Raw genomic sequence first — 17205 nt, forward strand, 5'->3', positions numbered from 1 at the left:
GTGGATTTGGTCCCTGTTGGGGTGCGTACAACTGATCCATGTTTCCTCCCTCTCTTTCTCCCTCCCTTCCCCTCTCTCTAAAAATAAATAATTAAAAGCTGTTATTTAAAAAAGAACAAGCTTTAGGAAAAATTAAGAATGAGTAAGAAGACAAATCAATAGATTTAATTTTTAATTGCTAAAAATATGTATGTACAATTTTATGAAAAATAAACAGAGTGAATAAAAATGTTTATAGAAAACACTTTTCCAAAACTGAATCAAGAAGATATAGACAACCTGACTAGATCAATGATTATGAAAAGAATTTAAAACTCTGTCAAATACTATTTCTAAAATACGGTTCTAGGCCCCTTTAGTTTATATATAAAATTATAGAAAATTTTAAAGAAATTGATGATTTTCAAACTATTAGTAGTCACTCCCACAGAGCAAAAGAGAATAAAACTTTTAGACACCATTTTAAGAAACTAATTTATCCCTAATTTCCATATATACAAAATTAGTACACAGATATATTTTTAAAAACCTCTCAAACTCACATTTTAAAAAAGACTCATGTAAATAAAATTCCAGCAGAGACAAACCAAGAACACTAACCCCAATATGAAGGTTCTAGGGCGGCTCATCATTGCAGATCCCTCCTCCTGGGGCTGTACAAAGTGAGTCTCTTGACGGTCACCTCGGCCCGCGACACAGATCTGTGAACACCCACTGTGGACAGACCTCAAGTAGTTGCCCTTTCTGCTTAACATCAACTAATTTGAATCACTGAGAGAGAACTGTTGTCTAACTTCATCACCAGAAGCATCTGGTTGTCAGCCACTCCTTGAGAAACCCTTATACAACTGTATTCCAAACACATACACAAAATAACAAGCAGGCCACAGGATTCAGAGGAAGAAGATAATACTTCTGATTGGAGGGACAAAGATAAGGAAAGTGGCAGCGTGTGAACTGGTTCTTCAAAGACAGCGTTCGGACACGTCTGTATCATCACACTTGGCCAGCAATTCTACACAAAGAAAAACTCAGGTCCAGTCAGTCAGAATCATAGTAAATACATTGTCCAACTTAGGGTTGCCACATAACATACAGGCCACCTAATTAAACTTGAAGTTCAGATAAACAGATAATACCTACTCTAAGTATGTCCAAAATATGCAATATTGGGGAAAAACTACCACAGGGCCAGAAATAGAATATCAACAATTCAGCAGAAGTGCCTTTAACGTACTTTTTGAACATTCACAGTATATTTTTCTTGTCTTCCATTCCTTACCCTTCAACTCACTTAAAAATTTTGAGAGATACTCTAGAAGTACCTATCCAAACACAGCTGAGACACAACGAGTTCTCAGTGGAGAGAAGGGAAGGACTCCAGAATCCTTGAGGGAGGCTGTCCTAGAGAGGGAAGTGCGTGCGGTGAGCCCAGCTTGGGTCTCCAACAGGGCAGAGTGGGCACCGAGCTCTCAGAACTGGCAACAGCCCACAGGGCCAGGCCAGGGAGCAAATGGCCAGGCTCAAGGCACAGAGTCCAGGAGCTTGGCCAAGACAGCCACTTTTCCTGGATATGTCACTGAATTGTAAGTTTGAAAAAGGAAATAGAGCTGACCATTATGTTATTTGGGATTTCCACAAATCTATGTCCAAGGATGACTGTGATAAATATTTCCCATGGTAATTCCAAAAACAGCCACAGTATAAGCACAGTGGCTTAAAAAATGAGGTCTAGCCCTGGCCAGGTGGTTTGGTTGGTCGGAGTGCCGTCCCACACACAAAAGGCTTGCGGTTCGATTCCCGGGCAGGGCACATAACTAGGTCATGGGCTCAATCCCTGGTCAGGTCGCGTTCAGGAGGCAACCAGTTGATGTTTTTCTTTCACATTAATGTTTCTCTATCTCTCTCTCTCAAATCAATAAAGATATCCCTGGGTGAGTATTAAAAAAAGAAATGAGGTCTGAAGGCAGATAGAGCTGGTGTGAATCCCAACTCCACCCACTGTGGGTTAAGTGACCTTGGGCAGGGTGCTCCTCATCTCTTCAGACTCAGTTTCCTTTCTGTAAAATGGGAATAATGTTTACATATGTGTAAGATGCCTAGCTCACAGTACAGTAGTTACTAAGTAAGAGGCAATCATTACAATATTCCTGTATATTTTTGATGTTACCAAAAGGCAAAAAATTGAAAGAACTGTTGATCTTCCCAGCATTTCTTCACTCCAATGGGAGAAATCAGAGACCTTGTGGCCTGGAACCAGGGTCCCCGCAATGCAGCACAATTGCAGCCTGCCCAGGCACTCTCGTGTCTCTGGAGTGCCAACATCATTCCCGGGTTCCTGCTGCTGGAAAAGGCAACCAGCTACCCACAGAGGAGTGGGGGAAATATGCTCCAGTCCCTGAATAACTTCAAAATAGAAGGATTTTCAGAAGCAGGGAATATGTGAGATTCCAAGAAGATATTTGAGAACTTTCTTCTCCCAGAGGGAAAAAAACTAGGTCATGTGCTCTTAACCCAATGAAGTTTAAGGTCACAATTGGGGGGAGAAAGAAGATAGTTGACCTTAATTAGCTCCAAAAAAAGCCCAAAACTCCTGGGACTAAACCAAAAGCAAGCAGACCATCTGGTGGAGAGATCCAAGCTCCCAAATGTAAGTACTAGTTTCAGCACAAGGAAACCAAATCTAGGACAGCTTCTGAACAATTACCATTTAACTAGCATCTCCATATTATAAGAACAAAATTTGTCCTTATCACAACTCCTGTTCATAGAAAAGGCTCAGTTACCACCAGAAAGTAAGCTATGTGAAGGGATGCATTGTGTTGCCCTTTTTACTGCTACATGTCTAAGAAATGCCGTGTGCCTGGAACATAGTTGGTGCTCAGTAAGTATTCATTAAACTAAATCATTCAAAGCTGCACAGGAAGTTAGTAGAGGGAGCTGGGATTTGATCCCTGCTCTGACTGGGAAAACCACATTTGCCTCTGTCATACTGCCACCCAAAGCAGTCTGAGGCCAGGACCAATCCCAAGACAAGCTCCCCTGGGGCCTACCACGCTGAACGGAGAGAAGCACTTGGAAAGGCACCCATGGGAAAATGTATAAATCTATAAATCTATGAATTGTATTAGATATTGCAAGTTGCCTCTTGAATATCTATTTTCCCTTGCTAAAGGAGCTTTGATTTATTCAGATGACAAAGTTCTCATTTTAAAATATTCGCCTCCAAAATATATTTAGTATCTTAATTACTCTAACGATTTCAAACTTGTCAAACTGTACCCTTTTCATGCATGCAGTTAATTGTATGTAAATGATATTTTAATCAAATAGTACAACACACACACACACACACACCCCAGACTGCCCCCAGACTTCCTGAGAGCCCCTTCTGCTCAGTGAGTGCAAGCACGAAGGCACTAGATGGAGTTTCATTACTGTTAAGTTGGAATGAACATTTTGCCTTTTGAGTTTCCCTTTTCTTTCTGCCTGGAGGTTAAACTGCCACCCTGAGAAAATGAGGACAAAAGCTTCAAGCTATAGCTGGTGAAACGGGGAGCTAGAGGGCACCCGCACCCCTGGTGACTGGAGGCGCAGCACCTGCTTTGGCCTGTCCACCTCCTGATAGATTTTTTTCTGTGGGCAAAATTGTGTCTATTTAGTTGACCTGATATTGTATGGTTTCTTCATATGCTTCTTGCAGTTCCTGAGTGACAGTATCTCCTAGCAAAGTATTACTATGATGAAGATAACACAGCACCACCATTCCTTAAAAATCAATTGCTGCAGAGTAAAATCCAAAGCCCCCTCAGTCTCATCTACTACTGCCTCACCACAGCCTTCCCAAAACACATCCTTCCAGCTTCAGCAGGCTCTTTGCTCTGTTGCAAACAAGCAATATGTTTTAAGATGAATGCTACTCTCTCAACCTGATCTATCTTTCTTCTATAATCTTACAGACCTTGGAAGTTTTGAAGAATTGATGCAGGCCATAGTTAGCCAGTGAAAACCTTGAGAAGAAAATTTATGTCCCCTGAATATAAGCCAGGTGCTCTTTGCCTGAAATAACCATGTCTGGAGTAGGAAAACCAAATGCTCTGGGAGAGACTTGATTTACTCTTTGCTTTTAATGTTAAAGTCTCTCAGTTTTAAAAAAATGATTAATAAATTATCATTTATTTGGAATATGTCAGAATGAAAAGCTCATTTACAACAGCAGTCATGAGAAAAACTAAAATTTTAAGAATGTTTTTTCCTGTTCTACAGTGTCTGATTATACACGAAGACAGGTTTCTGTTTTGTACATGTAGTAGAATATACAAGTGAATGTCACATTGTCTCATAGTAGAAACTAAGGCTCAGCATTGTGTTCTGACATTTTGTGTGATGGTCAAACCCCCAACTTACTGACCAAAATATTTCACTTCCAGAGCTACTTACTATGTAACTAGGATAAAGTAATTAAACCTTCCAGTTCATCCATCTGTCGAGGAGAAAGGACATTATATTTGCCATCTGTCCAGCTTTCAGCTTCAGCAAACATTAATGAGAGGATCTGTGCTAAGTACTGCAGGGCTTTATGTCAGCTCATTTAAAAGAGTTGACCAATATCAAAAACTACAAATCAATTTTTGTTTATTGATTTTGTTTTTTGAACTATTTCAAATATAACAGAAGCTAATTATTTGCTACCCAGATCTAACAGATGGTAATATTAGAATGTCTTTGTTTTTTTCTTTCTTTACTCTTTAATAAGGTATTGCAGACGTAGCTGAAGCTAATTTCACCCCCATGCCTTTCCTCTCCTCTTTCCCCAGAGGAATCCTGAAGTTTTGGAGAACCAATTCCATGCAAGCTATAAAATTTTACTACATATGAATGCATAAAATAATATACAATATTATTTTGTTTTTATATTTCACATGTTTTATATATACATATCTTTTAGTAATTTGTCTTTTTCATTGAACACTTTGTTTTCCAAATGTAGTCATAGTGATATATGCAAATTCATGCAAGTGATTCATTTTAACTGTCAAACAATAATAACCTACAGTTAATTTATCTCTTCCCTGACTAGTAGACAGGTTGTTTTTCATTTTCTACTATTCCAAGCAATGCTGTAATCTCTGCAATGCTGAAGATCTCTGTACATATATACAATGTTTCTCTAAAATATATGACTATACTTTGAAGTAATTGCTGTGCACTTTTGTGCATTTTTACAAGACACTTTCTAGGAATTTTGATTGAAATGGCATTGAATTTTTAGATAAACTTGGGGAGAGTTAATATTTTTAGGAGTCTACCTATTCATGAGTATGGCATATCTCTCCAAATGCTTGGATCATCTCTTCTGACTCTAAATAAATTTCATAATTTCATACATGAAGAAAGGAAATGTTTTTGTGAGATTCTCCCCCCTAGGTATCTTATACTTTCTCTCTCTCCCCTGCTCCTGACTCTCAATTTCTTAATTGTTCTTTTGAGTTATATTTCTTTTTTTTTTAAAGATTTTATTTATTTATTTCTAAAGAGAGGGGAAAGGAGGGAGAAAGAGAGGGAGAGAAACATCAATGTGTGGTTGCCTCTTGCATGCCCCCTACTGGGCACCTGACCTGCCACCCAGGCATGTGCCCTGACTGGGAATTGAACTCATGACCCTGTGGTCCGCACGTTGGCACTCAATCTGCTGAGTCACACCAGCCAGGGCAAGTTATACTTCTTATAATGCATTTCTACAATATTGTGTTGTTTCACACAAACTCTACTGAGTTTTTTCTAATTAAATTTTTATTGTTAATTGTGTACTCAGCAAATTGCTGAACACTATAAATTTTAAATGTTCTGCAACATAGTGAAATGCTCTGTCTCTCTAGTTCAAGCCTGCTTTATTCTCATGAACTTCAAGCGAATTGCTTCCGCTTAGTCTTGCATATAGACATGCTAATGATTAGAGGAAGTCTGCTTGTGGTGTGAGGAGATAAGGGAAATAAGTATTGTTTATCAAAAATTTGCAGGAACCTTGTGATTAGACTCATATGACCTAGCACCACCTTCCTGGGACCCCTCCTGGTGCCCAGATGTCTGTGGTGGTCAGTCGCCTCTCCGTTCTCCTCTCTTCCCTTCCGTGGACATAAAAGAAGCCCAAAGTCTGTACTTTCTTAAGATGGATTTGAAATACCACTAAGCCCCCCATCTTCTCAGTTGGCACCTTCTCGAAGAATAAACCTTTCCTTACTCCAAACTTCAACATTTTGCGTTTTGCCCTTTTGAAGCAGTGAGCAGAGATATGAGTAACAGAAAAACTGACTAAAAGTGGCTTAAGAAATAAAGACAATGAATTGTCTCACATAGGAGGAAATTGAGAGAGAATGCTTCAGATCTGGTGTAGTGGCTGGCTACAGTTATCAAAGATCCAAGCTCTTTTCATTTTCCTACTCTACTTTTAGTCTTTCTATCTCAAAATCCCAAGATGGCTGTCAAGCTCCAGGAATCACAATCCTATTCAAAAACATGAAACCAGGGAAGCTGAAAAGGATTTTTATGTAGCTACTTTCTCCCTGAAGCAATCCAGCAGATTATCCCTTATATATTGTTCAATTACAGTTGGTCACATGACCACGCCTGTATAAAAGAGAGTCTGGAAAAGTGAGTATCTGGCTAATCTACCCTCTATAGAGAAAGACAGACAAGGGAAACAGGAGCTTTATGGCTCTGTGTACAAAATGTGAGAGCTGGGTAAACTGATCTCTTAAGACTAATGAGTAATTTTTGAAAATAAAAAGTAGTGAGGCTTCTGGCCAAATGAAGGCATAGGTAGACACACCTCACCTCATTGCACAACCATAAGAAGGAACATAACTAACTTAAAAATGAAAAACACACAGAACTGCCAGAAAATCACCCAGAAAAATACCCAAAACTATATGGAATTCTTACAACCAAGGGTTCAAAGCTATATTCATCCATACACGTAGGAGGAGCAGAGAGGACTCGGTGTGGTGGCAGCAGTCAGTGGAGCAGGCAGCCCTACATTCATGTATGGTGGATAAAAATCAGGGGGAGACACCTTGTGAGCCAGTGAACCCAGCCCCAGGCCAGAACATGCAGCCCAGGGCTCCAGCGCTGGGAAAATAAAGCCTCATAACTCTGCCTGTAAACCCAGTGGGGATTGGGGCAGTAGAAGAAACTGCCAGTTTCTCAGGATAGCCCAGAACATACACAAACCCACCCACCCTCGGAACCACAACCAGAACAGCAGCGGGAGGGGTGCCAGCTACTATATGGGAAGTGGGTGAAGTGACTTGGAAATGGAGTGAGGGCCAGGCAAGCCCCCAGAAGTTATCCAGCAGCAACATTGTCTCCTCTTTGGCCGCTTGCTCACACACGGAGCCAGGGTTGCCCTGCCCTGGAGAATACCTAAGGTTCTGCCCCATACAACTTACCAGGTGAGCTGAAACAGGATCAAAGGGCTCTACCTAGTACACAGACACAGGGAGGCTGCCAAAATCAGGAGACAAAGAAATATGGCCCAAATGAAGGGACAGAACAGAACCCCAGAAATAGAAGTAAGCAATGTGGAGATAGCCAACCTATCAGACACAGAGTTTAAAATAATGGTGGTCAGAATGCTCAAAGATCTCAGTGAACACGGCAAAAGTGTAAGGGAAGAAATGAAGGCTCTACTAAGGGAAATAAAGAAAAATCCACAGGAAACCAACACTGAAGGGAAGGAAGCCAGGATTCAAATCAATGATTTGTAACATAAGGAATAAATAAACTTTCAACCAGAACAAAATGAAGAAAGAAGAATTTAAAAAATGAGGAGGATGTAAGAGGATTCTGAGACATCTCCAAAAGAGTCAACATCTGAATCATAGGGATGCCAGAAGGAGAAGAGGAAGAGCAAAAAACTGAAAACTTACTTGAAAAAATGATGGAAGAAAACTTCCTTAATTTGACAAAGGAAATAGACATACAAGTCCAGGAAGTACAGAGAGTCCACAAAACAAGTTGGACCCAAAGAGGTCCACACCAAGGCATAACATAATTAAAATGCCAAAGGTTAGGGATAAAGAGAGAATCTTAAAAGCAGCAACAGAAAGGCAGAGAATTAATTACCTACAAAGGAGTTCCCCTAAGACTATCAGCTGATTTCTCAAAAGAAACTTTGTAGGCAAGAAGAGACTGGCAAGGACTATACAAAGTGATGAAAAGCAAGGACCTACAACCAAGATTACTGTATCCAGCAAAGCTATAATTTAGAATGAAAGACAGAAAAAGTGCTTCCCAGGCAAGGTAAAGCTAAAGGAGTTCATCACCAAGCCCTTATTATATGAAATGTTAAAGGGACTTATTTAAGAAAAAGATGAAGATCAAAACTATGAACATTAAGATGACGACAAGCTCACAACTATCAACAACTGAATCTAAAAAACAAACTAAGCAAACAAGTAGAACAGGAATAGAATCATAGATATGGAGATCATTTGGAGGGTTAAAAGCTGGGAGGGGGAAGGGGGAGAATGGGGGGAAAATCATAGGGATTTAGAAGCATCGCTGGGTAGGTACAAAATAGACAGGGGGAGGTTAAAAACAGTATAAGCAATGGAGAAGCCAAAGAACTTACATGCACAACCCATGGACATGAACTAAGGGGAGAGAGATCATTGGAGTGAAGGGGAGAACCGGGCAGAGGGGGTAAAGGGGGAGAACTTGGGACAACTATAATAGCATAATTAATGAAATATACCTTTAAAAAAATTAATGAAAACAAGTGACCTGACTTTTACATCTATATTTAAGAAACTTCAGTTTTTATTTACATTCCCTGTGATGACACTTTTGCTCTCCTCCAAAAACAAAACAAACTTCCTCCATCCATGTTTCCAAAGTTCTACAGTGAACAGTCTCTTCTATCCCCTAACTAGAAAAAAACAAACCTTAGTGGTCCAGACACTGAGTCATTCAATTTAACTTTGATGGGGTTGCATCTTTTTTTGAGGTTTTGCCATCGTGGTTTAAGAACACTGTCTGCAGAAACTTTGGATATTTTTTCCAGCAACTCTCTGAGTTTATGCTGCACTAAATTTAAAATGGAAAATTAATGATGTAAAAGGCTAAGTAAATAATTCTATTGGAAAAAACATGAGTGATCATCTTCTTTAAAAAAAATCCAAAGAATTAAAAATGTATGGAATTTGTCCAGCTGACATTCCATTTGTGGTATCTCATACTCCCATGTAATATTACAATGTACCTCTGCTGCTTTTTTTACAGAAAATTATACAGCTGCCCCTTATTATTGATAGCACCCCTCCAACACTGAATAAATGTGCATTCTAAAATTAAAACAAGACACTACATGAGAAAAGCTTGGAAGCCAGAATGTCGCCAGCTGTGTATGCCAGATGTGATTATAGAGCAACAGCGAACAATGCTGCAATCAGCCTATTGGTTAGCCAGAAACTGTGGACACCCAGAAGAGGTTCCATCTGAATACGTACCCAATGGTGTGTTCAAAACTACTGTGCAAAAACGTTTGTTTTACCAAGATACTCTATGGGAATATTTAGCTGTTACATTGTAAATGCTGTTATTTTGGTTTCTAAAAATGTCATGACAGGAAATGATTCCAGGGAGGAGTTGCCAAGATGGCTGTTGGGCAGACCCAAGAGAGGGGAAAAAAAAAAAGTTAAACCTAGAGAACCAGAAGCTGAGAAAGGTAAAAACACCACTTGCTATTCGCAATAAAATAGAGTCTCACAATCCAAAATAAATTTGATTTTTCCTTCCATTTGTCATCACCCAGAAGGTTGGTGGTTTCAAAGAATCCCCACTGTTCACTGTCACAAAGGTTATACTGTCCTTTCCTCACCTTTGGATTCGTCACCACGTGGATAAATTGCCTAAGTTTACAGAGAGACCAGAGGTGACGCCTGCTCTTCTTTCTTTCCCGGAGCTGCACACAATGGGCAGCCGCGTCCTTTCAGCGAGGGTTTCTGCGGGTTCAGAAACGCTCACATTATTTCTATTTTGCTCCTGTCTGACAACTGCAAAGTGAGGACAGGTAAGAACAGAGGCTGGTCAGGAAATAACTAATGCCACACTAGGAGTTTGGTCTTCCTCAGAGGGCTTCAAAGGTAAGCAGTTCAGTAGCTGAAAAGCTGTAGAAATTCAAAGAAAAAGGAAGGGAAAGGGGAGAGGAAAAAGGAGGCAGGGAAAACCGAATTGTTTTATTCTTCCTAAATAAGTCTGTGTTTTAGAAGATCTTTCTCCAAGTACAGAGTTCCTGGTTTAGAGAACTTACTTCTCATGAATAATGTTTATCAATTATGTGTCTATCTTTAGGCAATAATTTGTCTTATTTCACTCCTGTTTATCTATACAAATACTCCGAAGTCAGAACAGACTCCTAAGAAAATCAGCTAGAGGGAAAAATAGCCATATATACGTATGTATGTGTGTGTAGTGGTGGGCCAAAACTGCTCAGTAAATAAAGACTTCTCATGAAATTTCCTACATATCTATAACTTGACTGCTTTTCAGGCAGACTCAATGCCGTCCCCTCTCCTACGGCACACTTTATGTTTAGACTGCCCACTTAACCCTTTACCATCTAACACGTTCCTCATGGGTTTAAAGGACAGTCATACGTTATTTAATGAAGGGATATGTCCCGAGAAATGCAACATTAGGTGTTTCATCACTGTATGGACATAATAGAGCGCATTTATGTAAACCCAGATGGTACAGCCCACTACACCCCTGGGTTATATGGTACCGCTTATTGCTCCTAGGCTACACACCCGTACAGCATGTTACTGTACTGAATACCGTAGGCAATTATAACACAGTGATAAGCATTTGTGTATCTAAACATGCCTAAACACAGAAAAAGTACACTAAAAATAGGGTAGAAAAGACAAAACATGGCACATCTGTACAGGGCATGCTCCATAAATGGAGGTTGCGGGACCGGCAGTGGCTTCGGGTGAGTCAGTGAGTGACGGCGCACACGACTGTGGACGTCATAACGCTGCACACGTAGCTGCACTAAATTCATTTTAAAATTTCTTTCTTCAATGCTCAACCTTAGATTACTGTAACATTTTTATTTTATAAACTTTACTTTTTTTAACATTTCAATACTTTTGTAATAACACATCTTAAAACAAACACATTATACAGGTGTATGAAAAAAATTTTTCTTTATATATATTCAAGCTTTTTTCTACTTAGTATTTTTTCAATTTTTTAACTTTTTTGTTAAAAACTAAGATACAAACACACACATTAGCCTAGATCTACACAGGATCGGGATTATCTTCCACCTCCACATCTTGTCCCACTGGCAGGTCTTCAGGGGCAACATCATTCACGGAGCTGTCATCTCCTATGATGACAGTGCTTTCCTTCTGGAGCGCCTCCTAAGCACCTGCCTGAGGCTGTTCTAGAGGAGGTTTCACTCTTTAAAAATATGTCCATGGTGGTTTGCTTGGTTTGTTTCTTTTTTCATCTTATATTTGCTTGTAAACAGATAATACATCATGAATATTCCTCTCTATTAATGAAAACCTTTCAGTGTTGGGGTCCATGTTTTTAAACGTTTTAAGGAACTTATTGTGACCACCAAAACTTTTGCTAAATGCTTCACTGTGACTTCTTCTTCTTTTTCTTCTTCTGAAGTTTCCTTTTCTCCTGCCTCTTCTTCAGTTATGTGTTCCTGTTCCAGCTCCAACAACTCTTCACTAGTCATTCCTCAGGAACGGCCTCTAGGAGTTCCTTAGTGTCATCTTCATCCACACCCAGGCTAAAGTTTTTTGCCATCTCAGCTTTAGCCTTGTTGATTTTTGCAACGTCCTCATCCTTGGCAAAACCTTTGAAGTCACGAACAAACCTCTGGAATGTCTTTTTCCAGATGCCATTAATACACACCTTGGTGACATCACCCCAAGCCCAAGCAAGGTTCTTGATGCAGACATAGGTGTTGTAATCCTTCCAGACTTGCACCAGTGTCTTCTCAGTGTCTTCCTCAGGTGCAGCAATAGCCTGGGCAACAGTCCACCTAGGGCAGTAGGCCTTAGAAGTTGCTATAACTCCTTGATCCGTTAAGTGGATCACAGAGATGGTATTTGAAGGGAGAAACCTAATTTTGATACTGGGATGAAGACCACCAACAAAAAGTGGATGTATGTGTTCTTAATCAACAAGTAAAATCTTGAAAGGCATGTTATTCTCCAAACAGTACTTCTCTATTTCACTGGCACAGCAATTCAGAAGAACGTCTTGGAAGAGGGGCTGGGTCATTCATGACTTCTTACAGGTCCTGTGGTACACTGGCAGTGTGTGCTTACTAATAGCTTGAAGGTCCTGAGGTCCTCGCTGTGCCAGTTATCAAAAGGGTTTCAATTTGTAGCCTGCAACACTGACCCTGGTAAGATTGTCATCCTGTCCTTAAAAGTCTTGAAACCTAGCATTGATTTGACTTACTTATGGATGAAAGTCCTTTCAGGCATCCATTTTCAGAACAGGGAGGTTTTGTCCATATTGAATATTTGCTCTGGCAAGTAATTTTCCTTCTCAATCACCTCATCTAGAGTTTCCAAAAATTCTTCAGCTGCCTTCACATCAGCACTCAGAAGACTCACCACTAACTTCCATATTGAATCATTTAAACCACCCAGAGCTAGCAGTAAATTCAATATCCAACATTGTAGTTTGCTCCAGCCTTTTCTTTCAACATCACAAACAAAATTTTGCTTTGGCTATGATTGCCACAGTGCTGAGAGGGAGGAGCTTCTGTGTCTGGTCTCCAATCTAGGTCCCTAAAAGTTCCTCCATGTCTGAAATAGGCCCGCTCAAATTTTTGTTGGTCTTGTTGCCTTCAACAGAGCAGACCCTTCCATAGCTTCTGTCACTTTGTTTTTACTCTTTAAGATTGTGGCTATGATGGAATGGGACAGGCCTGCCAGATGAGAAATACCTATCACTAATTTTCCATCTTCATAGCTCTTATTCACTTTTATTGTCATTTCCAAGTCAATCACTCAACATGCCCTCTTACTGGCAACATTAGCAGTGGATTTTGTGCATGTAGGGGCCATGATGAACAAAACAACATAAAATTAAATCAAGCACAAAAGAAAATGATACAATCAAAAGACTGTAAACACGAGCTGTATGAGGCTGCTGGCAGGGTAGCATGGCATACTGTTTCACAGCAAACTTCCTTTTTTATAAGTAAAGAGAGTACACTCTAAAATGACAATAAAAACTATAATACAGTAAATACATAAACCAGTAACATAGTTGTTTAATATCAGTATCAAGGTATTATGTACTGTACATAATTGTATGTGTTACACTTTTATGTGATTGGCAGCACATTTTTTTCCACCAGCATCATCATAAACATGTGAGTGCATTGTGTTGCAACATTATGATGGCTACAAAGTCACTACACAGGAGGAAGTTTTCGGCTACATTATAATCCACTGTCACATATGCAGTCCATCGCTGACTGAAATGTTCTCATGCAGCACATAACAGTAAAAGTTGCATACAATTTTATTGCTCAAATTATAATCGCATATCCCCCATATTACCAGTGCCTTGTGTGTAAGCCTTTGTGTGTGTGTAGAATTATATACTTTCACAGATCTATTTTTTTTAATTGAACAAGGTAAGAAAGAGAGAATAAGGAAGGAGGTAAGGAGGGGAGGAAGGAAGAAGAAAGAAGAGAAGCTAAGTCAATAACTATTTATTGAATACCACGGTTGGCAAATGGCAGAGGTGGTACAACTGCCTCTACATTCATATTAATAAGTAGACTGAATTAAATTCATCCCATGTGTATGGCACGATTTTAAGCGTAGAGTACTTGTAAGATCAAAGCTAGAAAAGTTGTCTCCATTCTTTCAAGATGTAAGGTAAGTGCCTATGTCCTATTCTCCTTCTCCCTGGGCAGTTAGAGCAGGGCCCTCTTTAAGGACAGTATTTTCTCCTTTATTTACGCCTTCTACTCCAGGGATGTGAACATGCAAATGTATCGGAAGTGGCTCTGGTTCAGTTAGGAAAATATAAAACATTCATGGTTACTAAACAGCATTGAGCCCTTCACACTTTGATAATTATTTGTTCACATACTCATGCATAGGAATTAGCTTTATAAAAATATTTCAACAATTAAATAATCTAAACTATCAGGAAATTACACCAAATTATCTCTCATTATTATGGCGAAATGCAATAGTTTTTAAATTTGGTTTTCTCTTTCATATCTCTTCTAAAAGCATTAGTTCTAGATAAGCAAGTTAATAGACAATTGTAAATCTCTATTTAAAATTGGACTAAAATTTAAAAAAGCCAAACAGCTAGAGATCAACCAATGTGTTAAAAGAGTTCTTCATATTTTCTTTTAAATGGCTATTTAAAAAAATAAAACCACAATGAGATACCACTTCACACCGGTCAGAATGGCCATCATAAACAAGTCAACAAAGAAGTGCTGGTGAGATTATGGAGAAAACGGAACCTTAGTGCACTGTTGGTGGGAATGCAGACAGGTGCAGCCACTGTGGAAAGCAGTATGGATTTCCTCATAAAACTAAAGATGGAACTGCCTTTTGATCCAGCAATCCTACTTCTGGGATTATACATGAAGAATCCTGAAATAGCAATTCAAAATAATCTATGCACCCCAAAGTTCATAGTAGCACAATTTACAACAGCCAAGTGCTGGAAACAGACTAAGTGTCCATCAGTAAACGAGCAGATCAAAAAACTGTGGTACATTTACATGATGGAATACTACCCAGCAGAAAGAAAGAAGGAAATGCTACCTTTCACAACAGCATGGATGGAACTGGAGAGTATTATGCTAAGTGAAATAAGCCAGGTGATGAAAGACTAATACCATATGATCCCACCTATAAGCGGAACCTAATCAACAAAACAAACAAGCAAGCAAAATAGACCCAGAGACATGGAAATAAGAACAAACTGACAGTAACCAGAAAGAAGGGGGCTGAGTGATAACAGGGGAAAGAAGGGGAAGGGTTATCAAGGAATATGTATAAAGGACCCATGGACAAAGACAATGGGGGAGAGGAGGAGGATTGAATGGGAAAGGTGGGGGGTGGGTAGGATAGGGGAGAGTAATGGGGGAAATATGAGGACAATTGTAATTGAACAACAATAATTTTTTTTTAAATTAGACTACTATGCCCACTTTGCTGAGAGGTTTTTTTTTTTATCATAAATGGATGCTGGATTTTATCAAATGCTTTTTGATATATTTATTGATATGGTCATGTAGTTTTTATCCTTCATTTTGTTTATGTGGTGAATAACATTTATTGATTTGTGAATGCTGTACCAACCTTGCATTCCCAGAATAAATCCCACTTGATCATGGTGTATGATCTTGATGTACTCAGTTTGCTAATATTTTGTTGAGGATTTTAGCATCTTTGTTCATCAGGAATATTGGCCTATAATTTTATTTATTTGTAGTGTATCTGGTTTGGAATTAGGATAATGCTGGCCTTATAAAATGAGTTTGGGAGCCTTCTTTCCTCTCAAATTTTATGAAATAACTTGAGAAAGAGAGGAGTTAGTTCTTCTCGGAATGTTTGGCAAAATTCACCTGTGAAGGCATCCAGTCCAGAGCTTCTGTTTTTTGGTAGTTTTTTGATTACTGCTTCAATTTCACTAGGTGTAATCTATCTATTCAGCTTTCCTGATTCTTCCTGATTTAGTTTTGGAAAATAGTATGTTTCCAGAAATTTATCCATTTCATGTAGGTTGTCCACTTGTTGGCATATAGGTGCTCATAATATTTTCTTACAATCCTTTGTTTTTCTTTGGTGTCAGAGGTTATTTCTCCTTATTCATTTCTGATTGTACTTATTTGGATCCATTCTCTTTTTTTTCTTAATGAGTCTGGTTAAAGGTTTTTCACTCCCAGAATCATACTCAAAGGGGAAATCTACAAGTGTTGCCCTTAAGTTAGGAACAAGACAGGGATCTCCACTTTCACCTCTTTACTCAACATAGTACTGGAAGTCCTAGCCACAGCAATCAGAGAAGAAAAAGAAATAAAAAGCATCCAAGTGGAAAGGAAAAAGTAAAACTGTCTTTATTTGCAGATGACATAGAGAACCTCAAAAATTCCACCAAGAAACTTCTAGAACTGATAAATGAATTCATCAAAGTACCAGGATATAAATTTAATATCCAGGAATCAGTTGCATTTTATATGCCACTAACAGAAAGGGAAATTAAGAAAACAATCCCATTCACAATTGCTTGGTTAGGAGCAAACCTAACCAAGGATGTAAAAGACCTGTATATGGAAAATAACAAGACACTGAAGAAAGAAATTGAAGATGATACAATAAGTGGAAGCACATACCATGTTCATGGGTAGGAAGAATTATCATTAAAATGTCCATATTACCCAAAGCAATCTATAGATTCAATGTAATTCCTATCAAGATTCCAATAACATATTTCACAGAACTAGAACAAATATTTCAAAAATTTATATGGAACCACAAAAGACCCTGCATAGCAACAGTGATCCTGAGAAAGAAGAACAAAGTTTGAGGAATTCATGCTACCTAATGTCAAACTATACTATAAGGCCACAGTAATCAAAACAGCCTGGTACTGGCATAAAAACAGAGATTAATGGAACAGACTATAGAGCCTAGAAATAAACCCACACCTTTATAGTCAATTAATATTTGACAGAGGAAGCAAGCACATACAATAGGCTAAAGATAGTTTATTCAATAAGTGGTGGTGAGAAAATTGGACAGATGCATGCAGAAAAATGAAACTAGATCAACTTCTTACACCACATATAAAACTAAATTCAAAATGGATTAAAGATTTAAATGTTAGACCTGGAACCATAAAAATCCTAGAAGAAAACATAGGCAGTAAAGTCTCAGACATTGCTCATAGTAATTTTTATCAGATATATAAGGGAAACAAAAGAAAAAAATAAACAAATGGGGCTATATCAAACTAAAAAGTTTTTGCACAACATTGGAAGGAAATCATCAACAAAATAAAAAGACAACCCACAGAATGAGAGAACCTATTTGCTAATATATCTGATAAGGGGTTAATATACAAAATTTATAAAGTACTTACTAAAGTGAACACCAAAAAAACCCAAACAACTCAATT

The 17205-nt window shown here is 38.7% G+C and overlaps 2 long non-coding RNA genes across 2 annotated transcripts in view; one reads left to right on the top strand and one right to left on the bottom strand.

Annotated features, from left to right (window-relative positions):
* LOC123480077 (uncharacterized) overlaps positions 1-17205 on the bottom strand; it is a 100467-nt gene that overhangs the window by 45587 nt on the left and 37675 nt on the right. The window lies entirely within an intron of this gene.
* Positions 9968-17205, top strand: part of LOC123480078 (uncharacterized) — a 34391-nt gene continuing 27153 nt past the window's right edge. Inside the window, exon 1 of the long non-coding RNA XR_006655941.3 lies at positions 9968-10072. This is a non-coding gene — a long non-coding RNA (uncharacterized lncRNA). The remainder of the gene's footprint in view (positions 10073-17205) is intronic.

This window comes from Desmodus rotundus, chromosome 1, assembly GCF_022682495.2.
Source record: "Desmodus rotundus isolate HL8 chromosome 1, HLdesRot8A.1, whole genome shotgun sequence".
Taxonomy (NCBI): Eukaryota; Metazoa; Chordata; class Mammalia; order Chiroptera; family Phyllostomidae; genus Desmodus; species Desmodus rotundus.